The sequence below is a fragment of the Lepeophtheirus salmonis genome, chromosome 11 (genome assembly GCF_016086655.4).
Source record: "Lepeophtheirus salmonis chromosome 11, UVic_Lsal_1.4, whole genome shotgun sequence".
Lineage (NCBI taxonomy): Eukaryota > Metazoa > Arthropoda > Copepoda > Siphonostomatoida > Caligidae > Lepeophtheirus > Lepeophtheirus salmonis.
In genome coordinates, this window is record NC_052141.2 from 16,562,532 (window position 1) to 16,579,785 (window position 17,254).

General features: G+C 33.6%; 2 long non-coding RNA genes across 2 annotated transcripts; both read right to left on the bottom strand.

The window, feature by feature from the left end:
• Nucleotides 1-2,484: 2,484 nt before the first annotated feature.
• On the bottom strand, nucleotides 2,485-3,309 carry LOC139906544 (uncharacterized). Its single transcript, XR_011782152.1, has 3 exons — nucleotides 3,263-3,309; nucleotides 2,993-3,121; nucleotides 2,485-2,854 (listed from the first exon to the last, which is right to left on the bottom strand). It is a non-coding gene; the product is annotated as an uncharacterized lncRNA (long non-coding RNA).
• A 2,243-nt stretch (nucleotides 3,310-5,552) lies between these two features.
• Nucleotides 5,553-7,014, bottom strand: LOC139906545 (uncharacterized). Its single transcript, XR_011782153.1, has 2 exons — nucleotides 6,410-7,014; nucleotides 5,553-6,330 (listed from the first exon to the last, which is right to left on the bottom strand). It is a non-coding gene; the product is annotated as an uncharacterized lncRNA (long non-coding RNA).
• Nucleotides 7,015-17,254: the final 10,240 nt, after the last annotated feature.

A 17,254-nucleotide genomic window follows, 5' to 3' on the forward strand; every position in this document is an offset into this window, starting at 1 on the left:
ATTTTACTTGCTAAACAAGCGTTTCTCATTCATAAAGGGTGATTCAAAACGAGCGGTTTTTTCCAGTAAATATTTTTTGATATCACACCTTTGGACTTTTTTCTTTGGGGCTACGTAAAAGAAAAAGTCTAGTTGGATAAACCAGCGACGATTGAAGCATTGGAAGCAAATATTTAGCAAGTTATTCCTGAGATTCCAGTCACAATGCTGAAATGCGTCATCGAAAATTGGCGAAAAGAATGGACCATTTAAAGGCCAGTTGCTGCCAACATATGAAGGGGGGGGATTATTTTATACAAATTATTATATAGGATTGTTTTTTCGGTTTATAATAAAGTTTTGACCGTAATATAACATTTGATGTGTTTTATTTATACAATCCAAAAACCGCTCTTTTTGAATCACCCTTTATTTGAAAGGAATTCCCTACTAAAAAGTCGTCCACGAATTACTAATAATATCACTAACTATAATCTGATCAAATCAAAAAGCCTTCTTAGGGACGTCAAAATTATAAAATTTCTCTTGTGTTTATGGTCTTGTTGATGATTATTGTCTCTCTGCTCTTTCCTTTAATCCTTTAGATAAAGGACCGATAGGAACGGTCTAAGTAAACTGTCTTTCTCTTCAGGAGTAGCTGTGATGTAAGAGAACATGGAGTGAGCATAAAAACGGGAAAGGTAGGCAAGGTCGGATGGAGTCGACAACCCCCCTCTGCTCATTATATCGATGAAATCTTTTAGATCTGCATGCTGATTGGTTGGGCTATCGAAGGTTATTTAGTCCGGAGATGTGTCTCTAATGACCATCAACTCTTGGCAGGATATTCAGCTGATCTTCTTCTTCAAAGAAACCCCAATATACCCGGCAAAAATGTAAAAGCATTACTTTCTCCCTTAGAAGCTAGTTCCTGAAGGTCATATACTTGCCAGTTAGTCAAAATGAGCTCAGCTTTACACAAGGTATTCATCCAGCATAGCATTAATTTCTGAAGTAGTCATATCTGAAAATTTAAAAAAGCCAAATATTGTAATGATATTATTATATTGTAAAAATAAGTAATACCTAAATAAAGAATCTAATTATTCACAAATATCTTATTTGCCTGAGAATTTGACAAGACTCAGAATGCAAATCTTTTTCTCTGCTTTCAGGATATGTCTTCCATGTCTCTATTTGATTCCATTCGTCTTTTGATCCCAGAAAGGAAGCCAAATTGATGGCTTGAACCACAGTGTACACCTTGCCTTCTGAGGTGATGTGTGAAAATGCCTTTTTGTCAATCAAAACACCAGAGCGGTACATTTTGAAAAACATATCTGTCTCAGACTGGATGCTGCCTACTACTTGTGGGCCCAATTTCTCATCGAGGAATAGCTTCAAAAGGGCAACACTTTTTTTGGGACGAGAATGATTTCTGATGGGAGTGTCTCCTTGGTCAATTTGTCACCAAGTTCTTCCACAGAGAGAACTGACTCCTCAATAAAGAGTTCAAATTCCAGATGCTGTTGTAGGTCGTTGAACTGTTGAGCTCTACTGTACGTGGGCGTAGCTTGAGTTGGCCTTGATGACGTTTTAGGAGTTGAGAGGTAGTTGCGGCACTTTGAGCATAAGAAAGGTACTATATCTAGTTTGAGGTATCTGTAAAAGAAGGACAGTTATAAGCATACACTATCTTCCCAACATTTAAAAAAAATTATTATTTGCGGAAACGGCAATCCTTAGTGAACCTATCAAAAGTGAGCAGCTGCCTTACTTTGCATTCAAGTGAAAATATTTATGAGGTTAAATATATAAATTGAACAGAAAATGAGGTTGAAGAAAGAATCAGAAGGTGTATGGCTAGGATATTCAAAATAGAAATATATAAACTCATAGGAACGGGAAAGATGGGTGGATGGAAATCCATTTATCCATCTAAATGACCAGGAATGAAATGTATTTCCAAACAGTTCTAACTATTCCCATTTCTCACCTCCATTCTTCAGTGGAGTAGAATAAAAGTAAAAAACTGCAGTCATCGATCATTTACGCGGATGTGTTTTCACATAGTAGCTGGCTCTATTCTATCTCTTCATTTACTTTCTCTAGTAGTTCTTGCTAAAGCTGATCCTTTTTTCCCATTATTTCATACACCCTTGCTACTCCTCATTCTGTATATCAGTATATAATTCTTTTCTAAACTTGTATATACATACATCAACAATATATGCAATTTAATTAAGCTACGAGTTGTAAGTATTTTAGAATCAAGTGGGAATCGAGTGAACAGCTCTGCGTGAAAGTAACGTACAAAGTATCAATTTTGTAACGAAAATACCCGGTTTTTTTTTAAATTTTGAAATAGTGAAAATATTTAGTAATTTCTATGTTTTTAAATTGTACCCATAAAAAAAAAAAAAAAAAAAGACAACCCCCAGCTTGTAGGAAAATATTTATTGGTTTTAAACCCAAATAAAAATAAATCAATGACAAATACTAAAATGAAAAACATAATTATTTATTTAATGTCCCTGAAAATGTAATTTTTGAATGTGCTTTACAAATCAACACTAGAATGCAATAATATTCCAAAATTAAAATATAGGAATATATGGAAAATACAAATCATTTTTATATTTTCTTCAATTTTTCTTCAGTTCCACTTGTTATTTTTTGACTTGGGTTTTCAAGCTCCCAAATAGTACTTTTCCCTTTGACGTCAGTTATTGTCACGTTAAACACTGTCAAATCTTCAGTTGTACCCCAAAAGCTATAAAAACTACCAATGGTATATCTCAAGTAGATATTTTCAAAAGGGATTGTTGAATTCACAGTCATAACCCTTCCAAAAGTTTTCGATTCTTCAATTCCACTGAAATGATACAATTTTCATATTTAGATCAAAGTTAATTTTATTTTTTTATCACTTTTCCCTAGAAAAAAGTTCAATTTAGAATACACTAATTTTGATTATATTATTGGTTAAAATGATGGATATCAACACATTTACCTAGCAACGGTAAAGGATTCACTCATTCCTCCCTCTGTAGTTTTGTAAATTATTTCTACAACGCGTTATAAAGTAGTGTCCAAAATGAGTAGGGATATGATAAACTTATTTCAACTTTTACTTGATTACCTGCAGCAAATTAAATTTTTAAATGAATATTTTTCATAGAAATTATGTATTCTAACAAAATTTTTTTTAATGTCATAGTAATTTATCGTTAATAATTATATAATACACTTTATAAAAATCAAGTTTTTATTTTTAACTCACCGCAATAGGGGGATGAAGTTCTTGTTGTTAGATATAATTTTCCAGTTTTTGTAAACAACTTTTATACTCAAAAAATTTCCATTTATTTTTTAACAAATTTATCTGGATATAATGGAAAAAGAAAGTATTTAAATAATTGTACTTGCAAGATATTACGTAGAAAATTTAATTTTAGCTAAAAAAAAGGTCTTATGGCCTCAATTTTTTTGTAGATTATAATATTTATGTCAATCAAAGAGTGATAATACCTTTTTTTTATTTATAAATATTCATATTTTACTCATTCATTTTTATTAATAAATATTTTTTTGATGAAGTATCAAGTTTTTCAATAACATATCCTTTCCCAATATCATGTTTGTTTTTTCGTCTATGTATATTACGTTCTGGTATTAGTATTAGTAAAAAGGAACGTCCTGGGTGTTTTGTTATAGGCATTGATATTTAGGGGTGGACCTATTTAGGTGTTATTAAAAGCCTCCAGAGCAATAAAGAAAGGATTTTTTCTTGGACTTGTGACTAGATAAAATCAATTTGGCCCTGAGTGATAAAATGATGTTATCAAACACAAGCTTCACTTGAGTTAGCCATATTGCTATATTACTCTATTTCCAAACATTTTTGATATTGTCAGGAAGAACGCCTTCAGTAATTTTTTTTTTTTTGGTTTAAAATACCGGGTAGTAATGTTATTTTTATCTATGATTATATTATAAATTACGGCCATACACACTCAAAGAAATTACCAATAACGAAGATGGGAAAGAAAGTACAAATTTAAATTTATGTTTCAATAAGACGGCATACTATTGGCAAAATGATCAGATTTGTATCAAAAATGTAAAAAACAACTCGATAAATGAGTTTTCATACTTATTTAAAGAGAAGAGGATAAAAAGGAAGTAACAAAAGGCCCTCAAATGGAATTGAGCCGGAAACAAAGCAGATCATGTTTCGTCAATCAAACATAATTATCGAAAAAAGAGGAGGATATTTTAATGTGTTATATATGTATATATATTATTAATACATGTAGTTAGATATATATTTATATATCTGATAATATTTTTGTTCAACTTCAGGAGTGTCATGCGTTTCAGCCTATTTTTATTAATATGATAAATGTTAGTTAATATCTAAGATCTAGTTGTAAGTTGTGTGTGAGAAAAGTACATCTCAATTGTAGAGTCGTAGTGCTGTGTTTTAATTGATATCAATAAACACACTTCAAACACTGTGGAAAGACAGACTCTTTATTTAATGTATATTTACATATTTACACATGCTTCCTATTTACATGTTGATATTTATATTATATCACGTAAGATTATGTTAGCGAAGGTCTTAACATAGTTGCATCAAAAGTCTTCTTGCCACCTTCTCTCGCGGTCTTCGAACTGGCCACCCTATGTTGAACGGTTGTAAATCAAATATATTATATAAGTTTATATAAAATATTAATTAAAGCTACACAAAATAATAGGAACATCTGTTAATTTTACTAAAAAATAGAAAATAAAAATAAACCAAATATATATCTGAAATTTTGACAATTTAAATTTAATTTGAAAATTAGTTAGTTTATATATGTTTTGTCTTAGGTCTAACTATAGTTTTCTGACTTTTTTGTATTTATAGATATGAAATGAAAACCAAGTTTTTATTTAATTCTACATTCCAAATTATGATTTATATATCCATAAACTAAATAATAATAATAATGACCATAATGAGAGTCAATCACTAAAGGGAGTTATTTAATAATCGAGATGGACATTCGTGGAAGAAAAACAATACTCTATGCATTATATGGTCCAAACTTAAAATCTAAGCTTTGATTCTCTAACGTAATAAAAAAAATTAACTCCGACATGATTCTTTTTTGTCTTCAAGTAGATTGGTAACACTTTTGGCATAGTATATTGTAATCCCCTTGTTCATTTCTGGCTATTCTCCAGTTTATGGAGCATACAAATATCCATCGAATTTCAGGAAACTGAATATGTCCTTATCAGAACCAGAAGAAACTTATACAAGATCTGAATATGCAGCATTTTAAAACTTTAAAGTGTTGACAAAATTTCTATATATATTCTAGAATATATATATATATATATTCTAGTTGTTCTAGAACTTTCCAATTCACCTCATCACATGCTCCCAGCATGTGATGATTGGCCTTAATGATTACTCACCATACGTGTATCATATCCAGACACACAACTCAGCAATAAAGCTGTAAACACATCATTCATTATCAAACATAATATCAAATAACAATAACTCATGATAGCTTAAATCTAATAAATATATATATACAATAACAACTATCATTCACATCATCATACATAATACATCCCGTTGGTGATACTACAGATGCTCCCTCCTTGAGGAAAAGACGACCTCGTCCTTGTTTCTTGATATACGGCCCTTCAGGATTCAACTCACTCCTGTACAGCTCTTCTAGCACGTACCTTACAGAGCAACGTCACAAAGAATCCTGAAAATATAATGATAGTAAAGTTTCAATAACCACTATACGGTATATCCAAAAACGATTCTCTTCAACCCTGGCAGTTCTTGCCATTATCCTCAACTTGTCTATAGATATTGCTGTCTGAGGTTCCGTCAATAATTGTAGCTTGTCCTTGAGGCTCGATTATCCATTACCATAAACCCAGCTTTCATGGAGGTTTAAATCCACAATAACATCTTCCACCTCATCCAGAATCATCATTTCCACGACCCTTACTTTGATCTTACTTGTCACTGGTATTTCTCCAATCAAGTAGTCACCAATCCTCACATTGCAATCATTCTGCAATGCAGTCATCCATTGTCCGGAACCAAGTGCTTCTCGACGTTTTTTCGTCCTACCAGAACCACTTGTACATGACGCTTTGATCCTTTGTGTCTTCTGCAAATCCACGAATATATTTCCATCGTTGATTTGCGACACAAACACGTCATCCGATTTATGTAACATTATGTCACATAATCCCTTAGCCAATTTAAAGTTACCATGAATCAATGCAGGCAAACAACCATTTTGTCCAATTCTGAACAACCTTAAATGTGGACACAGACGAATATCTTCAATATGAATACAATCCACTAATTCATCTGTTTCCATTTCCTTATAAATACCCTTTATGTCATCAATCACTAAATATTTTCCTATTGGTGATCGATATGACATCCAAAATCCTTCTTCTATTGCCATCAGGAGTTCCCTATACTTATATAACTCGTATAGATTATCTTTGTAATATAAGGTAATCGAACCGCCACATCTAATCCGTTTGCCGTTCTTTCCAGTTGCACAGGCAGAGAGTAAAAATGCCCAATACTCTCACTTTCAACTAGACTGATTGATCCATCATGATTCCTTTCTTTTACCATATCCAAGATCTTCCCTACATCATTGATTGATAACAAGTCTGGTGTTAATCTTTCCGGTCATACCAGCCTGTATTCCCCTGATCCATTTGTTTATCTGTTCTGAGATTGTTGTCAACACCATTATCATTATTTCAACCCTTTCTACTTCTTGTAGCTGATTGTGAAGCATCATTGTGACATTCTTAAGGATATCATACTTTGTGGCTAAGTTTCTTATTGCTCCACGGATTGCCCTTAGTTCTTCTTCTTGCTGTGCCAAGGTATCCAATATCTCTGATTCATACTTTGAGTGATCATCACTTGAGAAGAACTTTGTGAACAACCCCTTAAGCATCCAGCCTCCCAATACTCTGAGGAGCTTTTCGTTTTTCCATCATTCTTATATCCACATAACATCATTACTTCATTCATGTGTGTGCAGATATATTTATTCGTTTTCAATGACTTGGGAATACGCACAATGTTCATATTCTTATATCCCCAGGACGTTTTCAATTCTTCTGTTGATTTTAACCATCATTACTTCATTCATGTGTGTGCAGATATATTTTATTCTTTGCCGTAGAGCATTCGTCAATGACTTGGGAATACGCACAATGTTCATATACTTAACTGTAGCATGCATACTCCCCAGGACGTTTTCAATTCTTCTGTTGATTTTAACCATTGGTAATTCCGTCCTTACCTGTTTGATTTTCAGGAGAATCAGGATATGAATATTGAATTACTCGATCTAAATTATTACTTTCGCTCTCTTCCGTTAGTCTAGAGTTCTGTTCTATAGAGAGGTGTATTAAAGGAAATCAATTCTTTAGAAATATTTTTTCCCGATATTACCCGTAGTCTGTCCTTAGCTACTTTTTTAGGACCCTTGTTTGTTCTAATCTCAACCATTCTGTCGTTTATTACCTTTAGAACCTTAAATGGTCCGTTTGGATAAGTAGCCAATTTATATTTCTTGTCAGTTTGTGGTGCCCACGAAAACACCTCATCGTCAACATTAATTACCTGTTGTACTACTTTTTTATTATAAGCCTCTCTATTCTTTAAAATTGTTGGACTCTAACCTTTTCTAACGCATCAGTAACTGTATTTACCAGGTCCTTAACTGATGTAGGAGCATATTGCATATTTGAATCTAATTGAACTGCAGGAACCACTTGATGTGCTCCAGTTACTAAGAAAAATGGAGAATACCCTAACCTCGGTACAATGAGGAACCTTATTTGAGCCAAGGCTCCCCCTAGGCATTTATGCCATTTATTATCAGGGATATTTTCTTGGACCATTAATGTTCTAATAGCTTGTCCAATATCCCTATTTAATCTTTCAACCGGGTTAGTATGAGGTTGATAAGCTTGAGTTTCTGCTTTAATAACTCCTAACTCATTGCACACCTGTAGCATTAATTTGGAAATAAATTGTGAACCCATGTCTGTTACTGATTTCATACTCGTTCCATACCTTGGGAAGAATTCAGTTAATAATATCTTACAAATATTTTCAACTGTAGGTTCCTTCAAGGGGAACGCTTCTGGAAATTTAGTAAATGCATCAGCGATTGTCATTAAATACTTAGGATCACTGGCATAACCGTTGTACATCGGACCCATCAAATCCATGTAAAATACCAGGAATCTTTCATTGATGGTTTAGAAGTTTGTCCCATTTTTCCAATGGTCTTTGTTTCCTTTTCTTTGCACAAACACAGACCTCGCAACCTTTTATTTCATCCTCAATATTTCTATTCATACTTGTCCAATAGAAATATTGTTTGCCTAATAATTTTGACTTTGTCATTCCAGGATGTGCTGATAAAGGATATACATGTACAGTCGCAATAACTGTACGTGTATCTTTTTCCGGTACACAAATTCTCATATTTCCATTTTCATTATCCTTCATATACAATTTACCATCAATTAAATGTAATTGATTATATATTCGAAGATAAACTTTAATTTCCCGCGACAATAATTTATTACCTTGTGCTTTAATTTCCTCAACTGTTTTGTTTTTCATTAACAAACCCTTAATATATTTTATGCAAGTATCATCACTTTGTGACCTATAAAAATCTAGTTTTATAAATTTATCTGTTGAGATATCATCAATTTCATTTTCTTTGATTTATTTTCCCTTATCTTGTACCTCAATCATCTCTTGCTCTATTACCTTGATCCTTTCTTGATCAAGTTCTTTTTTCCTGCGTCGAGTTGTTACCACAGCAACATCTGCAATGGGTTTCCCTATAGCTTTCATTAGTTTGAAATCATATTCATTGGGCTTTTTACTTTCTTCCGTTACACCTTCTTCATGGTCGGGTCTTCTACTCAAAGAATCAGCATTCTGATTTCTTTTCCCAGGCTTATACTTAATTTCGAATTCATATTCCATAAGCCTCTCCTTCCATCTGTGTAACATTCCAGTAAGCGCAACTGATTTCATGAACCATTGTAAAGGTTGATGATCAGTCCTGATTTCAAACTTTCTCCCCATTATAAAATACGTAAAATGTTCTACAAACTCGACTACAGCTAGCAATTCCTTCTGCGTTGCGGAATAATTTCTTTGTGATTGATTAAGGGACTTGCTACCGTACGCAATCGGATGTTCTTTACCATCATCCCCTATTTGCGTTAACACGGCGCTAATGGCAAAATTTGAAGCATCTGTTTCTACAATAAATTCTTTTAAAAAGTCTTGGGTATTTAATAATGGTTTTACCTGCAACCTTTTATTTAATTCATTAAATGCTTCATCTTGGCTCTTAGCCCACTGCCATTCTACATCTTTGGAGAGAAGTTTTGCAATTGGTTCAGCTATTTTAGCATATGATGCTATACATTTACGATAATAAGAGGTCTTGCCCAAGAAGGTTTGAAGATCCCTCATGTTAGCAGGAATAGGCCAATGCTGAACAGCTTCTACTAGTCTATCAGCTGGAGCAACATGTCCTCCCCCTATCTCGTGCCCTAACTAATTCGTCATAGGCGTAAACAAATCTGTTTTCGTAGCCTTTACCCTGAGATTAGCCTTCTCAGTCCTGAGCATAAATTCAGCAAATCTACATAGTGTTTGCATGAACGTACATCCTAAGATGAGATTGTCATCAAAGAATCCGAGGAGTCCTCGCAGGTCTAGTTGTGGACCATAAACTTGATGCATTAATCGTGCATATGTCCTGCACGCATTCTTGGGTCCAAAAGGCATCCGACGGAATTTATAAGTCCCAAATGGGGAAACAATTGTTAACTTGTTCTGATCCTCATTCACCTATGGTCGGTTCAATTATTCCTTCCTCAATCCATTGTTGAAGTTGTCCTTTAAAACTTTCTTTCATAGCTGGATTCATAGGTCTAACCTTCGCCTTCACCGGTTCATTTTCACTAGTATCCTATCGACTGCGCCAATTTGTAGTGTCCTTTTCTAGCAATCGTGGAAAAGGCTACTACAAAGTTTACTTATATTTTATAGTTTGGATTAATATAAGATCAATATTTGATAAGCATTTTTTCTCAGGATACAATTTAGTGGGAGTCAAATGAGAACACCGCTGTGATCAATGGGATAACTATTAAGCCTACCTTAAGTTGTTGTTTTGGAGTTTAGTGTTGATAATAAGAATCACCTAGTACGTTTGCACACTGCCTTATGTATTACTTAGTTCTTTGGAGATAATCTGGCGATTGATTCCCCTACATACATCATAACATATATTTATAGACGTTTGGGGTCTAATGGTAGTTGTTCTAGAACTTTCCAATTCACCTCATCACATGCTCCCAGCATGTGATGATTGGCCTTGATGATTACTCACCATACGCGTATCATATCCAGACACAAAACTCAGCAATAAACCTGTTAACACATCATTCATCATCAAACATAATATCAAATAACAATAGCTCATGATAGGTTAAATCTAATAAATTTATATATATAATAACAACTATCATTCACATTATCATAGATAATACATCCCGTTGGTGATACTACACTACATTGATTAAATTTGTTCACAAACTATTTTATTATTCTAAAAATGTATGAATAAATTGTTTCTCAAGTCATTCGAAATGTCATTATTGTCCGCAATATGTTCGGAACAAAAATCGGTAAATAATTCTGCACGGCCCGGTAGTCAAAAAATTGGGAATGTCTCCTTTTCAAATTTTTGTTCAAGAATGATTTTATGTTGACCCAATGTATATCTGGATCAGTTATGTATCATTCCGTGAGTAATATAATTTGAAAAAATATACAATTAGAGATATATTTACCATTACTTATAATGGAGTTGAAGTCCGTTATTTCGTTATGCAAAAACAATTGGCATTACGTTTATTTATTTCTTTCTTTTTTGTTTGTTTGTTTTTTTGAAACATCTCTTAAGTTGTACATTGTATTAACTAACAAATTAATGGTGTCTTTTTTGGTATCTTTTATTTTGACGTGCATACATCTGTAATTTTGACCTATTTCTTCTTCCCTATATATGGTTTCATCATTTTTTTATTAAAAATCTCTATAATGATTTAGATTTTTATAAAGGAATTGTGTAATTATAGATGATAATCTCTTCTCTTTACCGAGGGAACTGTTCTGTTTATTAATCACTCTAGAGAGCTTCTGATAAAAAATAATTCAAATTCTATTCATTTTAAGAAGTAGTCACTAAATTACAGAGTCATAGGCTTTTTTTTCTATTTTGTAATGGATTTTATGAGTAGTGTACAATCTAAGAAGTAAAACTATATTCAAAACTTAAAGTACAGTTTTATAATAGGTTTATTTTTATAAATTATAACATTTTAAAATAATATTTTTATTAAAAAGGAACACCATATTAAAATGATGTAAAAACAAAAAAACTTGCATTTCATCATTTGATTCATCAGGCATTTTGGAGTGTAATAATTTTAATCCTTATTTACCTTATTTCGAAAAATGAAATAATGATAGCAAAATTAACAATAATTATAAATAATATTTATAAGGAGTGAAGATAAATGTAGGCTAGATTTTTGTAAATGAAAATCGATCAGTAAGCGTAAATAATTGATTCAGCTCTGTTCTTATAATTACAAATGTTTAATTATTTTTGATTAAAATGTAATTACAATTTTAAAAATTGTAAAAAAAAAATTGTGAACGAGGGTAATCATGACAAAGATTAAACCTTTATTTTTAGCCACAAATAATATTTTTCTGATATAAGATTGTAGAATGGCCTTTTTAAAAATAACCATAATTTCTAATGAATTAAATTAGATAGAAAAAGAAAAATACTTCTTGTTCAATTTCTTCTTTTTTATTTTTAGTCTGCTTTTATATTGGCATGTTACATGTGTAAATTATATATAACACTAGTGAACAATAATTTGTCCTTTATGGTATTTTTAAACATCACAAACAAATAATTATTAATAATTTAAACGTGAAAACAATCATTACATAATCCAGTGTTATTTTTTTGCTTTTTTATTTAAGCAAGTGCAAACACGATATTTTAAGGCATTGTAAATGCATCTGTTTATGATTCTCAAATAAGAAGTAAATATGCCGGGTGATTGTTCATATAACACAATATCTGAGCTGTTTGACCCCATAATAAATTCTAAGTGGTGCAGTTGTAATACAAATGTAAAAAGAAATGGTTTTCCTTTCATTTTCATCCTTCAAAATATAATTCCCAGCTATGTATGGAGTAGGCATAGAGGTATATACCTCGAATTTGTATTCATTATCCAATTAATCATAATACGTACACATAAAATATACAACATCCTACCTCTTTCAATAATAATATAGGTGTATTTCATGTCATGTGGATTAGAATATAATCTTTACAGAAGAATATGTCATAGAAAAAATGAGTACAAATTTGATTGTTTCCAACTCTGAATGAAAAATATCTCCTTAAAAAAGCCTGATTAAATAAAAAGAAAATGAGTATTTCCTTTGAACTTCCTATTTTTCAGATCCAGATACTATGATGATATTACATTTTTCCGGTCAATTTTTAACCAAATAACTTCATCTCAACAATTATTTATAAAAGTATTTTGAAATATTTTTGAACATGATCATTATGCTTCAGGCAATGCCAAAGCAGAATATGAGGAAAATCATACTTTTAACAAATCTGTTACAAGTATAGCATCTAAAATTTTCAGCTGTAACGGCAAATAATCACATCTCTTAGGTAAATAATAAAATTCGTGACAACAAGAAAAGAATTGGATATTAATATAATAAATCAAGAAATAAACAGCTAATAAGAAGGAAGACTTTATTATCAGAGTATCTTCAATGCTCCAGGGACCCTCCAAGCTTCATCAGTGCATTCACCAAGCGTCACCGAACCGATGAAAAAGTTAAGTCCAACGTTAAAAATAACACGAAGGATCAGTATTCATTTTCTATAACACATTTTTGCCAAGAAAATGAATATTTGTAATGTAACACAGAGAAGATTTTTTTTCGAATCTCACAGGGGTCCACCACTGTTTTTTTATTTTAATTTTGATATTCCCCTCGCTCTACTTTGATACAACCCTGTTGCAGCACAGTCACATTGAAAGCAGTTGCTGTGCCAGAAAACCACGTCATTAGATGCAGAACCCGTAAGAATATCCCACCCAACGTCTGATGTGTCTCTCCCAATCCCTAGGGTTCGATTGAACCTGGGTTAAGAACCACTACTTTAGGGAGTCCATCTTTTTTACTTCCCACTTCACTAATCTCCCTCCAAATGGTAGAAATTGAGGAATATCAATCATTTTTTGATTTTTACTATTGTAGTATCACCAACTGGATGTATTATGTATGATGATGTGAACGATAGTTGTTATTGAATATATATATTTATCAGATTTAAGCTATCATGAGTTATTGTTATTTTAATATTATGTTTGGTGATAAATGATGTGTTGAGAGGTTTATTGCTGAGTTGTGTGTCTAGATATGATACGCGTATGATGAGAAATCACCAAGGCCAATCCTCACATGCTGGGAGCATGTGATGAGGTGAATTGGAGAGTTCTAGAACAACTAGCATTAGACCCCAAACGTCTATAAATATATGTTATGATGTATGTAGGGGAATCAATCGCCAGATTATCTCCGAAGAACTAAGTAATAAATAAGGCAGTGTGCAAACGTACTACGTGATTCTTATTATCAACCCTAAACTCCAAAACAACAACTTAAGGTAGGCCTAATAGTTATCCCATTGATCACAGCGGTGTTCTCATTTGACTCCCACTAAATTGTATCCTGAGAAGGAATGCTTATCAAATATTGATCTTATATTAATCCAAACTAAAAAATATAAGTAAACTTTGTAGTAGCCTTTTCCACGATTGCTAGAAAAGGACACTACAAATTGGCGCAGTCGGTAGGATGCTGTCAGTCTTGAGCAACTTTTGCTCTTGCTTTAGTTTATTTTTGTTATCGGCCGAAAATCGCAAATGTAAAGTAATGTAAAAGTAGATTTTGTAAACATCTCTCAAGATGTAAGTACGGTATAGGACCTAATATTTGAAAAGCCTCCCGAGGAGAACGGTAGTGACGTAATCTTAATGCGGTAGAGGACAGGGCAGGAAAAGTTTCTCAGTATTCCTTTAAAGTAGAATCAATGCGTAAAATCACTGTCCACCCTACAGTTTAGTGCAGTAAATTTACGGAGGGTAGTTATTAGATCTGACTGTAGATTTCTTAAAGAAATATGTAATTAGTAACCCAAAAAATAAATTTAAGTCAATGATAGAATTTAATGTCGGTTAAAAATTATTGAATTATCATGTGACTTAAGGGGAATGGGATGAGTGGGAGTATATAGACAAATTTATATATGTTATCTCTTTTGTATAATTATTTTGTGTTTATGTATTCAATTTTATATGTATATATTTATGTATGTGGGATCGAAGAATATAATCTGACATACATGTTCACTCCGTGTGGGGCATCTATAGCAGATATATATTTGGAGATGAATAATTAAATTGAAGGTTATATTATTAGAAGAACACAAGGGGGTAGAGATAATTAGTAAACTCATGTATCTATATATATTTCTTTAGACTAAGCTGGGGTGAGACGAATAGTGATACGCCCATTTGATTCAAGTTTTGATTCTGAAATAAGTTTTGATTACGCTTTGAGGTCAGGATAAATAGTAAATCGCTGTCTTGCCAAATTAAGTTTTTATAAAATTACTGACCTATTAGTTTTAACAATTTAAAGGACAGAAAATGCAGGCATCAGGCGACAATCTCAATCCATCGAGGTCACAGACCTTAACCAGGGAGCAGCTAAAATTGTATATTGGCCAACAGGTCAATAAAGCATCAAAACAATTTCAGGGGAACCAAAAGAACCCCTGAAGGCGTATGATGGTAGTACTGACTTCCATTACTGGAAAATCGGTGCTTTGTCCCAGCTGAAAGATACAGGGGTGGATGAGATTCTCATGTGTAAATGGGTGGCGGAGGCCATGTGTGGTCCTGTGGAACAGACAGTCCGGCACATAGTCATGGACACATATTTTACCTTTTACGAGAGTTTAGGGGTCCCTCTGGAGATAGTCAAGGGCGGAACACATTTAATGGAGCGGTTAGACACCTCCATTAATAGTGTTGGGGGGAAAGAAGAGGCGATGGCGGCCTTCCAAATGAGATTAAGAAGCAGTTTTTGCAGGGCCTGTTAAATAGGGTAATTGCTAAAGCTACTAGGAAAATAAATTATGACCATATGAGATGACGGCAGAAGAAGTGCTTCGACATGTAGAGCACTATGAGAGGGCGGATCAGGTCGATTATATCGACCAAAAGGTATATAAGAGGGATTGGGGACGAGCTGTGCCAAGTAAAGCACCCAATGTAAATGCCCCAAAGCCCCATTACGCCATGGTTGAACCCATGGAGGTAGATGCAATAAGTCTTCCACGCAAGGAGACCATTGCTTGATCCACCCTCAGGGTCGTCCCAAAATGAAGGATTGCTTCATAGTAAAGAAGTATAAAAGGGAGGAAGAAGAAAGACAGGGCGCTACTGTGGCACCGAGGTTTAAACAGAAACCAAAGTGTTTTATCTGTCAAAAGGAGGGGCATATTAAAAGAAATTGCCCCTTGGCTAAAAATAAGCCGGGAAACTCCTAAGGGGGAGAACCCCCCTTAGGTATTATTTCCCAAAGCGACGCCATCGCGCACAGCACAAATACCAAAGGGGATATGACGCATCCAAAAGACTTTGGGGAAGAAACTACAATGAGCAAATTTGCTGAATCGAGTTTAGCAAGCTTAAATCTGCCAGTTAGTCAGCCAATTTGGTTCCAGGCCAAGTTGGGAGGTATGCAGTTTCAGGGATTAGCAGACACTGGAAACCGGGCACTCGATCTTATTGACGAGGCATTATGGAGGAGGTCAAATACTTGCAAGGACCTGAAAAAGGCAGACATTGTAGTGGGTTCAGTAGGGGATAATAGGTTAGATATTATTGGTATTCCTACTGAACCGGTTGTAATCATGGTGGAAAATTTAGAAGAACCATGGAAGATAAACCCCTAGTAGTTCGTGGGCTAGGGGTGCCATTTATACTATCACTGAAAACTATGAGACAGCTGTCCATATCATTAGAATTAGGTGAGGATATCATTGCTGGGGTTGGGACTAGCGGGACAGAAATTCGGTTAACAGAATATCTGGGTTCTGACGAGGCAATGGAACTTGTCTCCACTTTAATGTTAATTGACTGTGAAGAAGTTGCTGAGGTAATTATTACTGAGAAGACGGTAATTCCCGTAGAGAAGACAGTAATAATTGAGGCTACAACCAAAGGGTACAAGGTAATTGATGACGGCACATCAAATATTGTATGGTTTACAGCAACTGAAGAAGATTGGAAAATAAATCTTGAGTCACAATTAACAGAAGTGAGGATGACGAGGCAGGGCGATAGTCGAGTAAAATTAGTCATTTCGACTGTTGAAGAAGAACCCCGGCGGATAGCTCCAGGAAGAAAAATAGGAACAATCCGACGATTGAAGCGTTTACACCAACTCATGAAAATTTGTTAGCTTCAATGGAGATGGAGAAAATCTGCCCTCCATATGAAGAACTTGAAAAATTAGACCCTAATATTAATTATTCACTAGTACTAGATAAATTGTTCCAATATATTGGAAAACCTATTAAAAGAGTAGCTAGTGAGGCGGAGAAAATTAAAAAAGGAAATTAATATTATGTTTGGGGGGAGAGTTCGACAGAATGATTATCTGAGCGGTAATGAACGGGCACTAGTAGAAGAGTTATTATATAGATTTTATGGTATATTATCAAAAGACTTCTCCAATGTAGGCTGCACAGAAATATTAGAGTTTGCGGTGGATACTAGTGAAAATGAACCGGTGAAGGCGAAAGTTAGAACTATGAATCCAGATGTGAAAGAAAGTTTTAAAGGACAACTTCAACAATGGATTGAGGAAGGAATAATTGACTGATAGACTAGTAGAAGCTGTTCAGCATTGGCCTATTCCTGCTAACAAGAAAGGATCAAGGTAATAGAGCAAGAGATGATTGAGGTA